General features: G+C 43.8%; 1 long non-coding RNA gene across 4 annotated transcripts in view; it reads left to right on the top strand.

Annotated features, from left to right (window-relative positions):
• The first annotated feature begins 1,282 nt into the window (after nt 1-1,282).
• Nucleotides 1,283-17,511, top strand: part of LOC311138517 — a 37,860-nt gene continuing 21,631 nt past the window's right edge. Inside the window, exons 1-6 of one of the 4 annotated variants that reach the window (XR_014614052.1) lie at nt 1,283-1,395; nt 4,408-4,502; nt 4,712-4,857; nt 5,926-6,177; nt 7,045-7,150; nt 13,972-14,253. This is a non-coding gene — a long non-coding RNA (uncharacterized lncRNA). Of the gene's footprint in view, nt 1,396-4,407; nt 4,503-4,711; nt 4,858-5,925; nt 6,178-6,273; nt 7,151-13,971; nt 14,254-17,511 lie in introns of those variants that run through there. The other 3 variants (XR_014614053.1, XR_014614050.1, XR_014614051.1) reach the window with 3 other exon arrangements.

The raw sequence follows: 17,511 nt of genomic DNA, 5'->3' as shown, positions 1-17,511 counted from the left end.
AGGCTTTGTTGCGAAATAGGAAGCCGATTCTAGATCTAACTTCTGATTGGAGATGCTTAATGTGAGTCTGGAAGGAGAGTTTACGGTCTAACTAGGCACCTAGGTATTTGTAGTTGTCCACATACTCTAGGTCAGACCCGCCGAGAGTAGTGATTCTAGTCGGGTGGGCGGGTGCAAGCAGCGTTCGGTTGAAGAGCATGCATTTAGTTTTAAGAGCAGTTGGAGGCTACGGAAGGAGTGTTGTATGGCGTTGAAGCTCGTTTGGAGGATTGTTAACACAGTGTCCAATGAAGGGCCAGATGTATACAAAATGGTGTCGTCCACATAGAGGTGGATCCGAGCGTCACCAGTAGCAAGAGCGACATCATTGCGCAGTGGTCTAAGGCACTGCATCGCAGTGCTAGCTGTGCCACTAGAGATCCTGGTTCAAGTCCAGGCTCTGTCGCAGCCGGCTGTGACCGGGAGACCCATGGGCGGCGCACAATTGGTCCAGCGTCGTCCGAGGTAGGGGAGGGTTTGGCCGGCAGGGATGTGGGTTCGTTTCCCACGGGGGGCCAGTATGAAAAAAATAAAAAAATAAAAACATGTATGCATTCACTAACTGTAAGTCGCTCTGGATAAGAGCGTCTGCTAAATGACTAAAATGTAAAATGTAAAAATATACACAGAGAATAGAGTCGGCCCAAGAATTGAACCCTGTGGCACCCCCATAGAGACGGCCAGAGGTCCAGACAACAGGCTCTCCGATTTGACACATTTAACTCTATCTGAGAAGTAGTGAACTAGGCGAGGCAGTCATTAGAGAAACCAAGGCTATTTAATCTGCCAATAAGAATGCGGTGGTTGACAGAGTAGCCTTGGCCAGGTCGATGAAGACGGCTGCGCAGTACTGTCTTTTATCGATCGCGTTTATAATATGTATAAAATCCCATAGGCCTATCTTACTATCAAACATTATGTAGGGTCTATTGTAAACATGCACAAGGCAATGGTATATCCGTGTGAATATGTTTATTTTTAAGCCTGAAGGGATTATATAAACCCCCGTAGGCCTACTTGCATTGGTTCCAATCGATGCGTTAATGTCGAGTGGAATACGGTAAACTGGGTCCCATCACCATGCGATGTCATCCAATGTTTGTAAACATGCGTCAACCACATGTGATTCCAACGTAGGCAAAATAATTTACAAGAATCTGGCCAACCAGCGAACGGAGGCGTGTCAGGGGCGGGGTTCGCTTTGGAAAAGTCGAAGGGAATACTGTAATAATGTGAGCGGCGCTTCAAGATAGAAAATAATGACAACACGCTCATGGAAACAGGTGACTACCCAGTTATTGAAAACATGATCTAGCTTAAAGGGTACCCAAGGGAGGAGAGAAGACATACTTTGAGGTAAGCTATTTCAGGCTATTCAAGTTGGCAAAATCATATTTTTATTCTAGGAAATACAGATATGCGTAACCTATTTCAGTAGCCTAATGCAAACTATGTAGCCTAGTAACGACTGTTAAATGACTAAAATGTAAACGTTATCTCAAACAATTTCTTAACGAAGTGTATAGTGTATAGCCTATAATAAAGGCATTATGAATATGATGGTCCTCTCAAAATGCTCTTCATCTTCAAATCAATCTGAAAATTGCAATTTAGTAAACGATGCATAGTGGAGGTAGCAATTTGACTGCGTCAGAGGGAGCGAGTGCTATTGCGACAAACGCAATGGAATCCGGTGGGAATGGGAGCCAAACCACAGATCATGGAAACCGTTTAGAAACATCCCTTGGTGCGATTAAACATTTACTGGATATAGGCTATTTGTTTTGGATAAAGGAATGTCAGGTAGGCTAAAATGTTGGCGACGAGATGGCGTGTGAAACGGGGATTGGGAATAGGATGCTGCGCAAGAGATGTGTGTAAATAATCCTGTCGTATGAGCTAGGAGGATGTTACGCACTTCATAATGGCAGGCCAATTATGTCCTCGTGGCCATAAACATTATTATCAAACACAACAAAGCTCAAGAATAAAAACAAAGCACTATCCGTGCTACTAACATTGTTTAATATGAATCTTATGACTGTATGTGAATGAAGGCCATAATTATACTTATTTTGTTGGGATTGCATGACACTGCGGACTTGATGAGCATCTGCTTAATGACCAATATGTTAAATGCCAATCTAGATGTAAAGAAACCCAAACACCCTGTAGGCTACTTCCCATGAGTATGGGGGCGCTGTTGGGCATATTCCCATGAAGGTGTTGCCTTTTCTCCATTCATGGCATCGTATTATCATCTCCAGCTCTCTAGGTAGTTACTTTTCATATTTTCATATTAAAGAGATTTTTGCACCATATTACAATCATTTACAGACAGAATAATCAACTGAAATGAGCTTAGTTTTATAAATGTGAAAAATAATAGAAGCTAAACCCCTAGATTTCTCCCCTTCTGTATTGGGGGCATGACGGGACATCCAAACAGGTAAAGTTATTTAGCAGGCTTGGCTCGGCTCGTGTCTATTGGGAACAGAATAAAACTTACACCTGCCAGAGAAAGCCCTTTTCACAATAGGAGCTTGACACACCTGTTGTGATGCCACTATTGTTGACAGTCAAGCCACAAGCTTCCCAGTCTTGGCTAATGACCCTAACAGTCGATGTCTAGCACCTTCCCACTGCTTCACCCTGGGGGGCAGGTCATGAAACTACACAGGTGAAAATGACTCACAGTCACAGTACAGACGATCACTGACCACCCCCGCCAAGTAGATCTGCCACCTCAGGCTAGAAATCTTGTATGTGAAAAATAATGGTGTGCTAAAAGAACTTCCCATGTTATATTCCGAATAGAAATATGCGTTCAGCATCTGTGCATTGAAAGCTTGCAAAATGTCGTAGACTCTGGACTCAATGTCTTCACATTTTGATATAAAAACCAACCCAAAATGGGCATTTCATAACAAATGATGCAAACGTTTACCATATCCTCCCTCTACTGACCAGTTTATGAACTGACCCACTTTCAGAGAAAAGGAAAATACGTGACCTCAGTAGCAGTTTTTCTATTCTTCTGGGAGGCTGCTGTTCCAGCCAAACAAAAAGAAGCGGACACACATGCATATCTTTTATCTTATGTTTGTTGTGTAGTAAATATTTCAGCTTTTATTTTCATTGTTTTGTATTAGTTTTTTCCTGTAAAGCACATTGCGTTGCATTCCATGTCTGAAATGTGCTGTATAAATAAAGCTTGATTTTGACATCTAACATCAATGTTTTTGTTGAGGACTATGAAAGAAAAACATGTGCAACGAAATTGAGTTTAGCAATAGCAAATGCTATTTTTGTCTGCCAATACTCAGTATCTCTCAGTCTGTAGCAATGGCAAGAAAACATCCAAACTAAATGTTGCAGTTTACTGCAGGAACTGAATCACCTGTCAATTCAATTTAGAGAAAACAGCGACCCTGGCACTTGTCTTTACAACGGAGCCTTATCCCTCCTACATGGAGATGAGAGTTTGGGAGGTGGAATACTGCTGAGAGATGAAAGTGCTAAAATTAAACCCCACTGCCTGCTGGATGATGATGTATAAATAGACAAGTGGGAAGAAGCGGTGTTCGTTCACAGGCATCATTAGCAGCTATGCACTTAAAGTGCTGCTGAGGGGAAAAACCTCTTGCGCCCATATTATTAAATGTGCATTGCTTTGTTATTGTCCCTGTTAATAATACCATTATTTCCAATACGTCAGTGAGATGCACAACTCCATTCCAGTAATTCTCTGCATATACAGCAGTAAGTACTTTCATGATAAGCCTAGTGAACTCATAGACTACAAAGTATTTGTATGAAACAGAAAGACCTCATAGGCAAAAAACTGCAGATAATTTGTCTTTCACTTTGTGAGGCACACAAACCACTGCTTTGATCATTTACATTTAAGTCATTTAGCAGACGCTCTTATCCAGAGTGACTTACAAATTGGTGCATTCAACTTAGGCCAGTGGTACAACCACCCTTTACAACAAGGATTACTGTTATACTATTCCAGGTATTCCTTAAAGAGGTAGGGTTTCAAGTGTCTCCGGAAGGTGGTCAGTGACTCCGCTGTCCTGGCGTCGTGGGGGAGCTTGTTCCACCATTGGGGTGCCAGTGCAGCGAATAGCTTTGACTGGGCTGAGCGGGAACTGACATGTGACGTGCAGCTTACATTTCACTACAGACATAGCAAGAGGTGGAACAGAGTGTACAGGGTGTTAGCCAACTCTTCCGTCAATAGTCTCGCCGCTAACCCCACCCTCCTGCCAGCAAAACACAATGTCACGCTTCTCAGCAGCCTGAGCAGGTTGTCCACTATCTCATCTCTCACAGAATATCTCAAATTGTTGCTTTTTCTTCCAGAGCCCCTGGTGTATCACTGCACCTCAGCAACGTAGACAGCAAAGCTTTGCTACACCATCTCTCCTTCATTGCAGAGTGGCTGATGTCTAGAGATGGTAGCTATTTCTGCAATCTAGCATATAAATCAATGTGCCCCCTCCCTCTTACAGTATACAACATATAAAACATGGAGATATATTAATCTTATTGTTTCATAGGATTAACTTTTGAATGTACATGTTTGAATGTTATTGTAGTCTCCATCATCTCATCTATAAGAGGATAATCTGTCTATGCTTTTTTGTCACCTGCCCCCTCCACCCAGCCCTCCATGTTACATCAGAAGCCCATGCAAATGCTCTAGCCTTGAATGACCTGTACCAGTGCCTTTCCCGTTCTCAACATCAGCCACTCCTGCCTCATCATAGGCGATGGGATGTCCTAGAAATTATAAATGGCTCTACAAACAATGTACGTACCCTATATCAAATCAAATCAAATCACATAAAATCAAATTGTATTGGTCGCAGGTAATGTAATCGCAGGTGCAGTGAAATGCTTTTGTTTTTAGCTCCAACAGTGCAGTAGTTAAAACTATAGGTTTTGCAATAACAACTGGCACACTGTTGACAGCCTAAAAAGGGCCACAAAACGGCCTCACAAAACGAAAATAGGCCTTTGTTTTGGTTTAAAAGGGAACGATGTGCCTTTAAAAGCAGTAGACAGTCAGGTGACTTGGTAAGCAGAAGCAAACTCAGCTCTGAAGCAGAAAACAGAGCAACTGCGAACAGTAGAGAGAGTGAGAGCGAGAGAAAGAGAGAGAGAGACCCAGTTCACGGATCACAATGTTAAAGCTGTGAGGAAAGAGAAGAGCAAAAACAGGGAGAGGGAAGAGAGCGGAGAGAGGAGGAGCTCGCGGTGGCCCTAAAACTAGATGACGATTGTAGCGGTGAGTCAGCCAGCCTGAGTAGTTCAAGAAGCTGCATTTGGTTTTGGGTATACAGGGGGAATGCCTGGAGAAAGAACAGCTGCATCACCTCATTGGAGCTTGCACATTGGTCTAAGAGCTTCTGTTTGTGTGTGAGGCTAACTGTCAGACTAAACGTGTATTGTTGACGTGAGAAAATAAAACAACTGTAGCAGTCTGTGTAGTGAGAATATGGCCAGATGGGTGAGAGACAGGAAATTGTGAGAGGGAGACAGAGGAGGAGATTTTGGAATTAGTTGCTACGTCAGTTTTTCCACATCCGCAGGGCAACAGCATGTTGAGGCCAGGGCAATTTTATTTTAGATCAGGCAGAACTTTAAAGCCTGGGTTTACCTTGAGGGTTTACCTTGCCGTTAATTTTGTATTCATTAACTGTGCTCTACTGCATTGTCATTTGAGATTCTGTATTCATCCAGGGAAGAGTGTGGATAAACTGTAGGATGCTGATTATGTGGCGCACATTACCCGGGTTGCAGCCAGATGTTCAGATGTACTTCTTTGGAATGAATATCCCAGCAGTGAGAGATATTTGTGTTTTCTTCTCATTCCAGATCATTTCTCCAATTAACTACTCTTACACCTGCAGTGAAAACCTTGATGGGCCAAAAGATTGCATGCATGTTGAGTGGACAGAGGGAGGCTCAGGGGAGAATACAAGGCACGTGTTGATTTTCAGGAAATCTGCAGGAGACCATGAAGAGACATGGGTAGAGGTCATTTTTTTACCCTGGTCTGGGTTCATCCATGGTGCCAGCCAGCTGCACCTGCCCTCCCTAGCCGCTTTTTCTGCAGTGAGCACTGGGGTGAGTGGTGTACTTCTCCTGCCAGGAAATTAGTTGCTGTGTGGCTCCTGAAGGCCCATGCCTTGACGCAGTGATCTCTATTTCTCTCCTCCTCAGTGTGCCAGCAGAGGGACAAGCTGGATCGGTGCCTTTTTCTTCCTTCGTCTCTCTCGCTTTCTCCATGCCTCTCTCTCTCGCTCCAATCCCATGTCAGTCAGTCAGGGGAGGGATCCAAGCTGTGCTTCCTGGAAGAGCTTCCCTCTTAAAGCGGCAGCACAGAGTCCTGTATATCATGGCTCCATATGAGAGGAGTCATTAAAATTGCTCGCAGCATTCGTAATCGGATGGGATACTTTCATGCAGCAACTGGACCACAGGCTAAGTTAACATTTAACATTTTAGTCATTTAGCAGACGCTCTTATCCAGAGCGACTTACAGTTAGTGAGTGCATACATTTTCATACTGGCCCCCCGTGGGAAACGAACCCACAACCCTGCCGTTGCAAGCGCCATGCTCTACCAACTGAGTTACAGGGGACTGGATGCATTTTTCCCCTATTAGTCTATAGGGAGGACCCTGTGTCCTGTTATTGGATGACAACAAGGAAGTGGAAGATTGGTACTGATTGGCTTTATAGGCATTGTTTTTGTTGTTGTATGGGAGAGATCTTTTATAATGTAGCCTATCCAATGTTGATTGAGGAAGACTGTTACTATTTTAACCCAGATATTGTGTTCTTAGTTCTGCGTACAGTTAGATACTTTTATCCTCTTTCTCTCTCCAATTCTGCATAAACTAATTAACCAACACAGTAACTCATTCCTTGAAACACACACTCACTCAAACAGTGAAGATGACACTCATCTCTCTTATGTTGTCTCTTGCAGTGCTGAGACCCTATGGTGGCCAGAAGAGATGGGATGCATCCCAGAATGCTATTAAGCGGAGAGATGGGCCTGCAGTTCTCTACTTGACAACATGCATCTGTACAAGGTAATCAAATGTTCTCTCATACAACTTGGAGCTGAAATCAAATTCAACCTTCCCAACAGACTAAGTGGACTCTACACATGATTCCAAACCATGAACCTGCGATTTAGTTAACTCCAAAAGGCCTTTACAGTTTGATTGGCTAAATAGTCTCAAGTCTCTCGTCGTCATATCTGGGAGATTCCATGCCAGCATAGCCCAAAATTATTTCTGGTATCTCAGATTGTTCTGGCAATTCTCACATAAACTAAATTGGGAGGAAGGATGTTTGACATGCTTTTTACATTTGTATCATACACCTTTTTTTTTATTATGATGAAAGGGGCCATTTTAGGCCCTTTTTAGACCTACACGTGCCTCCTGTAAGAGCCTATGATCTGTGGGTCGTACATGATACAGAAAAATAATAATTTAATTTATTTAAATATATATATATATATATATTACTATCTCAAAAGTACCCTTTTTGATTTTGTTTATTTTAAGATGTTGTTTGGAACAAGGACATAACAATTCCAGAGTGGGCTCTCTGCTAATTCTGAAGGTATGATACATTTTATGAGCACCACCAACACAGTGAATGGGATAATGGATTCAAAGGGAACTCCCTCTGCTGGTGATTTGCTGAATGTGCAATTCTAAAGGAGGGCTGTGATTGGTCATTAACCAATCATGTCAATTTCATCATTAAAAGTAACAGAGAGCCCATTCTTGAAATTGTACGTGTTGTTACAAATTCGACGTATTGTATTGTTACAAAAAATCTGTCTAAAAATAAGCTAAATCAAAAAGGGTTATTTTGAGATATTACTATTAATATGTTTAATGTTGAATAAATTAATGTGAAAATGTTTATTTCAGAATCTAGACATACTCAATATTTGAGAGAACACTATAAGGAGTATAATGACACTAATATGTTGTCTGTATCGGTTCACAGAACATAGGGTCTTACCTCCTGTAAAGGACATGTATAGGTCTAAAATGGACCTAAAATGGCCACTTTCATCATGATTTTCAAATAAATGTTTTTCGATACAAATATAAAAAGCATGTGAAACATCCTTCCTCCCAATGAAGTTATTATGTGAGAATAGCTAGAACACCCACAAAAGTATGGCGTGGAATCGCCCATCTATGTTTACATCAATTCATTTACAGTAAGTAGAATTTCATGTGTATTTAGCTGATCTGCCCAAATGGTTTCTTACGCCTGAGTATGCACACAATAAATCACAGGCTTTACATGTCATGAGGGAATTGTCACAAATGCATGTCAACAGAAACAAAAGTACAAGGCATCCAAGATAAGTCTTTACAGGCATATTCTCTCCTCTTTGACAAGATCAAATAAAATAAAATGTTATTTGTCACATGCGCCGAATACAACAGGTGTAGACCTTACCGTGAAATGCTTACGTACAAGCCCTTAAACAACAATGCAGTTAAACAAATAGAGTTAAGATAAAGGAAATTATATATTTACGGCTCAATCGTGATCTTTAATTGGACATGCTATAATAATGGAAAGGGGAAAGTACTGAACATATAAGATATTGTTAATGGGGTGGTGGTGTTGTACCTGACCAGCTGTTACCAGGGTGATGGACAACTGGTCAATTGGTGACACTGGGCATCTTCCTCCTTGTAAGGTATCCATGATGATGGTGCATGTGCACCTTGGCTTTGGTAACCATCCTGCAAAGGAATAAAGATGTCTTAAATCAAAACCTGTTGATACAGTGCATTCGGAAAGTATTCAGTTACAGCCTTATTCTAAAATTGATTAATGAAACAATTTTCCTCAGCAATCTACACAGAATAACCCATAATGACTAAGCAAAAACAGGTTTTTCAGAAATGTTTGCAAATGTGTATAAATATATCTTATTTACATAAGTATTCAGACCCTTTGCTATGAGACTCGAAATTGAGCTCAGGTGCATCCTGTTTCCATTGATTCTACAACTTGATTGGAGTCCTGTGGTAAATTCAATTGATAGGACATGATTTAGAAAGGCACACACCTGTCTATATAAGGTCACACAGTTGACAGTGCATGTTAGAGCAAAAACCAAGCCATGAGGTCGAAGGAATTGTCCTTAGAGCTCCGAGACAGGATTGTGTCGAAGCACAGATCTGGGGAAGGGTACCAAAACATTTTTGCAGCATTGAAGATCCCCAAGAACACAGTGGCCTCCATCATTCTTAAATTGAAGAAGTTTGGAACCACAAAGTCTCTTCCTAGAGCTGGCCACCCTGCCAAACTGAGCAATTGGGGGAGAAGGGCCTTGGTCAGGGAGGTGACCAAGAACCCGATGGTCACTCTGACAGAGCTCCAGAGTTATGTGGAGATGGGAGAACCTTCCAGAAGAACAACCATCTCTGCAGCACTCCACCAATCAAATCAAATCAAATTTTATTTGTCACATATACGTGTTTAGCAGATGTTATTGCGGGTGTAGCGAAATGCTTGTGCTTCTAGCTCCGACAGTGCAGTAATATCTAACAAGTAATATCTAACAATTTCACAACATATACCCAATACACACAAATCTAGTAAGGAATGGAATTTAAGAACATATACATATATGGACAAGCAATGACAGAGTGGCATGGACTAAGATACAGTAGAATATTATAGAATAGAATACAGTATATACATATGAGATGAGTAGTGCAAGATATGTAAACATTATTAAAGTGACTAGTGTTCCATTTCTTAAAGTGGCCAGTGATTTCAATAGGCAGCAGCAGCCTCTAATGTGCTAGTGATGGCTATTTAACAGTCTGATGGCCTTGAGATAGAAGCTGTTTTTCATTCTCTCGGTCCCAGCTATGATGCACCTGTACTGACTTCACCTTCTGGATGATAGCGGGGTGAACAGGCAGTGGCTCGGGTGGTTGATGTCCTTGATGAACTTTTTGGCCTTCCTGTGACATCGGGTGCTGTAGGTGACTTGGAGGGCGGGTAGTTTGCCCCCAGCAATCCGTTCGGCAGACTGCACCACCCTCTGGAGAGCCCTGCGGTTGCGGGCGGTGCAGTTGCCGTACCAGGCGGTGATACAGCCCGACAGGATGCTCTCAATTGTGCATCTGTAAAAGTTTGTGAAGGTTTTAGGTGCCAAGACAAATGTCTTCAGACTCCTGAGGTTGAAGAGGCTCTGTTGCACCTTCTTCACCACACTGCGGTCCCGTCGATGTGGATAGGGGGGTGCACCCTCTGCTGTTTCCTGAAGTCCACGATCATCTCCTTTGTTTTGTTGACGTTGAGTGAGGGGTTATTTTCCTGGCACCACACTCCCAGAGCCCTCACCTCCTCCCTGTAGGCGGTCTCGTCATTGTTGGTAATCAAGCCTACTACGTTTACATTTTAGTCATTTAGCAGATGCTCTTATCCAGAGCGACTTACAGTTAGTGAGTGCATACATTTTTATACTACTGTTGTGTTGCCTGCAAACTTGATGATTGAGTTGGAGACGTGCTTGGCCATGCAGTCATGGGTGAACAGGGAGTACAGGAGGGGGCTGAGCACGCACCCTTGTGGGGCCCCAGTGTTGAGGATCAGCGAAGTGGAGATGTAGTTTCCTACCTTCACCACCTGGGGGCGGCCGTCAGGAAGTCCAGGACCCAGTTGCACAGGGCGGGGTTCAGACCCAGGGCCTCGAGCTTAATGATGAGCTTGGAGGGTACTATGGTGTTGGATGCTGAGCTATAGTCAATGAACAGCATTCTTACATAGGTATTCCTCTTGTCCAGATGGGATAGGGCAGTGTGCAGTGTGATGGCGATTGCATCGTCTGTGGATCTATTGGGGCGGTAAGCAAATTGATGTGGGTCTAGGGTGACAGGTAAGGTAGAGGTGATATGATCCTTGACTAGTCTATCAAAGCACTTCATGATGACAGAGGTGAGTGCTATGGGGCGATAGTTAGTTCAGTTACCTTTGCTTTCTTGGGTACAGGAACAATGGTGGCCATCTTGAAGCATGTGGGAACAACAGACTGGGAAAGGATATGTCCGTAAACACACCAGCCAGCTGGTCTGCCCATGCTCAGAGGACGCAGCTATGGATGCCGTCTGGGCCGGCAGCCTTGCGGGGGTTAACATGCTTAAATATCTTACTCACGTCGGCTACGGAGAAAGAGACTTTGGTAGTGGGCCTCGTCGGTGGCACTGTGTTGTCCAAAAAGCGGGCGAAGAAGGTGTTTAGCTTGTCTGGAAGCGAGACGTCAGTGTCAGCGACGTGGCTGGTTTTCCTTTTGTAGTTCGTGATTGTCTGTAGACCCTGCCACATACATCTCGTGTCTGAGCCTTTGAATTGTGACTCGACTTTGTCTTTATACTGATGTTTTGCCAGTTGAATTGCCTTGTTGAGTGAGTAACTACACTGTTTGTATTCTGCCATATTCCCAGTCACCTTGCCATGGTTAAATGCGGTGGTTCGCGCTTTCAGCTTTGCGCGAATGCTGCCATCTATCCACGGTTTCTGGTTAGGGTAGGTTTTAATAGTCACAGTGGGCACAACATCACCTATACACTCCCTGATAAACTCAGTCACCGTTTCAGTGTATTCGTCTAAATTATTTTCGCAAGCTACCCGGAACATATCCCAGTCCGCGTGATCAAAACAATCTTGAAGCGTGGATTCCGATTGGTCAGACCAGCGTTGAATAATCCTTAGCATGGGTACTTCCTGTTTGAGTTTCTGCCTATAGGAAGGGAGGAGCAAATTGGAATCGTGGTCAGATTTGCCAAAAGGAGGGCGGGGGAGGGCCTTTTTAGCAGCGCGAGTACAACATTCGATATGATGATAGAACTTCGGCAGCCTAGTCCTCAAATTTGCTTTGTTAAAATCCCCAGCTACAGTAAATGCAGCCTCAGGATATGTGGTTTGCAGTTTGCATAAAGTCCAGTGATGTTCTTTGAGGGCCGTCGTGTTATCGGCTTGAGGGGGGATATACACGGCCGTGACTATAACCAAATTAAAATTATATTGGGAGATAATACGGTCGGCATTTCATTTTGAGGTATTCTAGGTCGGGTGAACAAAAGGACTTGAGTTCCTGTATGTTACTACAATTACACCATGAGTCGTTAATCATGAAACACACCCCTCCGCCCTTCTGCTTCCCAGAGTGATATTTATTCCCGTCTGCGCGATAAACTGAGAACCCATCTGGCTGGACCAATTTCAACAGAATATCCCCAGAGAGCCATGTTTCTGTGAAACAAAGTATGTTACAGGCCTTGATGTCTCTCTGGAAAGAAATCCCTGCCCGGAGCTCGTCAACTTTGTTAACTGGAGACTGAACATTAGCGAGTAGTATACTTGGAAGCGGTGGTTGGTGTGTGCGCCTCCTAAGTCGAACCAGCAGGCCGCTCCGAGTGCCTCCTACGCCGCCGATGTTTTGGGTCAGCCGCTGGAATCAGTTCAATTGCCCTGGGGAGAGCAAACAAAGGATCTGCTTCGTGAAAGTCGTATTCCTGGTCGTAATGCTGGTGAGTTACCGCCGCTCTGATATCCAATAGTTTTTCCCGGCTGTATGTAATGATACAAAACACTTTCTGAGCTAATAATGTAAAAAATAATACATAAAAAAACAAAATACCGCAAAGTTTAGTCGGCGCCAAGCTCCAGGCCTTTATGGTAGTGGCCAGATGGAAGCCACTCGTCAGTACAAGGCACATGACAGCCCGCTTGGAGTTTGCCAAAAGGCACCTAAAGGACTCTCAGACCATGAGAAACAAGATTCTCTGGTCTGATGAAACCAAGATTGAACTCTTTGGCCTGAATGCCAAGCGTCATGTCTGGAGGAAACCTGGAACCATCCCTACAGTGAAGCATGGTGGTGGCAGCATCATGCTGTGGGGATGTTTTTCAGCGGCAGGGACTGGGAGACTAGTCAGGATCGAGGAAAGATGAATGGAGCAAAGTACAGAGAGATCCTTGATGAAAACCTGCTCCAGAGCGCTCAGGACCTCAGACTGGGGCGAAGGTTCACCTTCCAACAGGACAACGAACGATCCTAAGCACACAGCCAAGACAACGCAGGAGTGGCTTCGGGACGGCTCTCTGAATTTCCTTGAGTGGCTCAGCCAGAGCCCGGACTTGAACCCGATCTAACACCTCTGGAGAGACCTGATAATAGCTGTGCAGCAATGCTCCCCATCCAACCTGACAGGGCTTGAGAGGATATGCAGAGAAGAATGGGAGAAACTCCCCAAATACAGGTGTGCCAAGCTTGTAGCGTCATACCCAAGAAGGTGCTTCAACAAATTACTGAGTAAAAGGTCTGAATACTTATGTAAATGTCATATTTCGGTTTTTTATTTGTAATACATTTGCAAACATTTCAAAAAACCTGTTTTTGCTTTGTCATTATGGGGTATTGTGTGTAGATTGATGAGGGGAAAATAATAATTTAATCAATTTTAGAATAAGGCTGTAACGTAACAAAATGTGGAAAAAGTCAAGGGGTCTGAATACTTTCCGTATGCACTGTACATGATAGTACTAGTCATAATTTTGACAAATCCAAAAGAAGAGATGAGAAATGCAAAAATATATAATATGTATTTCTGCATGATGCTAAAAGTGATATATTGATGACCTGATGATAGAGTAACTGAAACGTTTGTCTATGCACTTTTTAGCCCTTATGATTGGCATCATGCTATGATATATTGCACTTGCCTTTTAAACCTATTTTTATGCAACTGTGGCTGATACTGTTCAATAAGGACTGAAAGCAATGCACTGACAGCACCCACTGTTTATTCAACACTTGATAGTAACAATTCTTATTCTGACACTTCTACAGGACTGGATGACTTGGGAGGCCAATGCAGACTCATGCACAGCCCTGTTCATAACTTCCCCTGAAAACTGGTTTCAGACAGTGTTTTAGAGTATCAATAACATATCTAGCACCATTTGAAATCAGTGTTCTTGGTGTAAGAAGGACACAATTTAAAGCAGGATGGATGAAGGCATACAGTAGGCCTACAGCCGTCTCATCATTTCTCACACATTTGGCATGGCGGGTATTGTTAACATAATTATTTGGCTGGAACACATGACAATAAAAACATTGCATTCCGTGTCCAATGATGTTAAGGTCATATGTACCCCCCCCCCCCCTCTCAGGATCACACCTTGCCGCCCCCACTCCATGACCCCTCTTGCCAAGGTTGACCCTTTTCTTTTGGTGTTTAGAGTCTCCTCTATTTCTAGCACCATTTGAAATCGGTTACAATGTAGGGGGAATATCATCTGAACAGAAGATGAAAAACACTTGTTATAGGTAGCCTCATGGCCTCATAACTAATTGCTCTATTCACTAATTACAGATGCCTATGCAACAGGCTCTCGCAGTCTCACTGCAGAATTAGATGTTTATCCACGTTTTTCCAAAAGTCAAATTTCGAAGTTGCTCCAAACATCACATTTTGAAGCGTTTTTGACACCCTGAGTTCACACCTGGTCGGTATTGTTCCATTTCTCCCAACTGTGTGTGCCAGTAACCGAAAGGTTGCTGGTTCTAATCCCCGAGCCGACTAGGTGAAAAATCTGTCGATGTGCCCTTGAGCAAGGCACTTAACCCTAATTGCTCCTGTAAGTCGCTCTGGATAAGAGCGTCTGCTAAATGACAAAAAAAAAAAAAAAAAAAAAAACTGTCAAATTTAAAAGGTTAAGGTTTGGGATAGGGTAAAAAAAAAATATATATATATATATATATACACTGCTCAAAAAAATAAAGGGAACACTGAAATTACACATTCTAGATCTGAATGAATGAAATAATCTTATTAAATACTTTTTTCTTTACATAGTTGAATGTGCTGACAACAAAATCACACAAAAATGATCAATGGAAATCAAATGTATCAACCCATGGAGGTCTGGATTTGGAGTAACCCTCAAAATTAAAGTGGAAAACCACACTACAGGCTGATCCAACTTTGATGTAATGTCCTTAAAACAAGTCAAAATGAGGCTCAGTAGTGTGTGTGGCCTCCACGTGCCTGTATGACCTCCCTACAACGCCTGGGCATGCTCCTGATGAGGTGGCGGATAGTCTCCTGAGGGATCTCCTCCCAGTCCTGGACTAAAGCATCCGCCAACTCCTGGACAGTCTGTGGTGCAACGTGGCGTTGGTGAATGGAGCGAGACATGTCCCAGATGTGCTCAATTGGATTCAGGTCTGGGGAACGGGCGGGCCAGTCCATAGCATCAATGCCTTCCTCTTGCAGGAACTGCTGACACACCCCAGCCACATTAGGTCTAGCATTGTCTTGCATTAGGAGGAACCCAGGGCCAACCGCTCCAGCATATGGTCTCACAAGGGGTCTGAGGATCTCATCTCGGTACCTAATGGCAGTCAGGCTACCTCTGGCGAGCACATGGAGGGCTGTGCAGCCCCCCAAAGAAATGTCACCCCACACCATGACTGACCCACCGCCAAACCGGTCATGCTGGAGGATGTTGCAGGCAGCAGAACATTCTCCACGGCGTCTCCAGACTCTGTCACGTCTGTCACATGTGCTCAGTGTGAACCTGCTTTCATCTGTGAAGAGCACAGGGCGCCAGTGGCGAATTTGCCAATCTTGGTGTTCTCTGGCAAATGCCAAACGTCCTGCACGGTGTTGGGCTGTAAGCACAGCCCCCACCTGTGGATGTCGGGCCCTCATACCACCCTCATGGAGTCTGTTTCTGACCGTTTGAGCAGACACATGCACATTTGTGGCCTGCTGGAGGTCATTTTGCAGGGCTCTGGCAGTGCTCCTCCTGCTCCTCCTTGCACAAAGGCGGAGGTAGCGGTCCTGCTGCTGGGTTGTTGCCCTCCTACGGCCTCCTCCATGTCTCCTGATGTACTGGCCTGTCTCCTGGTAGCGCCTCAATGCTCTGGACACTACGCTGACAGACACAGCAAACCTTCTTGCCACAGCTCGCATTGATGTGCCATCCTGGATGAGCTGCACTACCTGAGCCACTTGTGTGGGTTGTAGACTTCGTCTCATGCTACCACTAGAGTGAAAGCACCGCCAGCATTCAAAAGTGACCAAAACATCAGCCAGGAAGCATAGGAACTGAGAAGTGGTCTGTGGTCACCACCTGCAAAACCAGACCTTTATTGGGGGTGTCTTGCTAATTGCCTATAATTTCCACCTGTTGTCTATTCCATTTGCACAACAGCATGTGAAATGTATTGTCAATCAGTGTTGCTTCCTAAGAGGACAGTTTGATTTCACAGAAGTGTGATTGACTTGGAGTTACATTGTGTTGTTTAAGTGTTCCCTTTATTTTTTTGAGCAGTGTATATACAGTGGGGGAAAAAAGTATTTAGTCAGCCACCAATTGTGCAAGTTCTCCCACTTAAAAAGATGAGAGAGGCCTGTAATTTTCATCATAGGTACACGTCAACTATGACAGACAAAATGAGATTTTGTTTTCTCCAGAAAATCACATTGTAGGATTTTTTATGAATTTATTTGCAAATTATGGTGGAAAATAAGTATTTGGTCAATAACAAAAGTTTCTCAATACTTTGTTATATACCCTTTGTTGGCAATGACACAGGTCAAACGTTTTCTGTAAGTCTTCACAAGGTTTTCACACACTGTTGCTGGTATTTTGGCCCATTCCTCCATGCAGATCTCCTCTAGAGCAGTGATGTTTTGGGGCTGTCGCTGGGCAACACGGACTTTCAACTCCCTCCAAAGATTTTCTATGGGGTTGAGATCTGGAGACTGGCTAGGCCACTCCAGGACCTTGAAATGCTTCTTACGAAGCCACTCCTTTGTTGCCCGGGCGGTGTGTTTGGGATCATTGTCATGCTGAAAGACCCAGCCACGTTTCATCTTCAATGCCCTTGCTGATGGAAGGAGGTTTTCACTCAAAATCTCATGATACATGGCCCCATTCATTCTTTCCTTTACACTGATCAGTCGTCCTGGTCCCTTTGCAGAAAAACAGCCCCAAAGCATGATGTTTCCACCCCCATGCTTCACAGTAGGTATGGTGTTCTTTGGATGCAACTCAGCATTCTTTGTCCTCCAAACACGACGAGTTGAGTTTTTACCAAAAAGTTCTATTTTGGTTTCATCTGACCATATGACATTCTCCCAATCCTCTTCTGGATCATCCAAATGCACTCTAGCAAACTTCAGACGGGCCTGGACATGTACTGGCTTAAGCAGGGGGACACGTCTGGCACTGCATGATTTGAGTCCCTGGCGGCGTAGTGTGTTACTGATGGTAGGCTTTGTTACTTTGGTCCCAGCTCTCTGCAGGTCATTCACTAGGTCCCCCCGTGTGGTTCTGGTGTTTTTGCTCACCATTCTTGTGATCATTTTGACCC

Source organism: Coregonus lavaretus, assembly GCF_964263955.1.
Source record: "Coregonus lavaretus genome assembly, chromosome: 12".
In the NCBI taxonomy this organism is placed as follows: domain Eukaryota; kingdom Metazoa; phylum Chordata; class Actinopteri; order Salmoniformes; family Salmonidae; genus Coregonus; species Coregonus lavaretus.
This window is presented reverse-complemented; position numbering and strand designations above follow the sequence as displayed.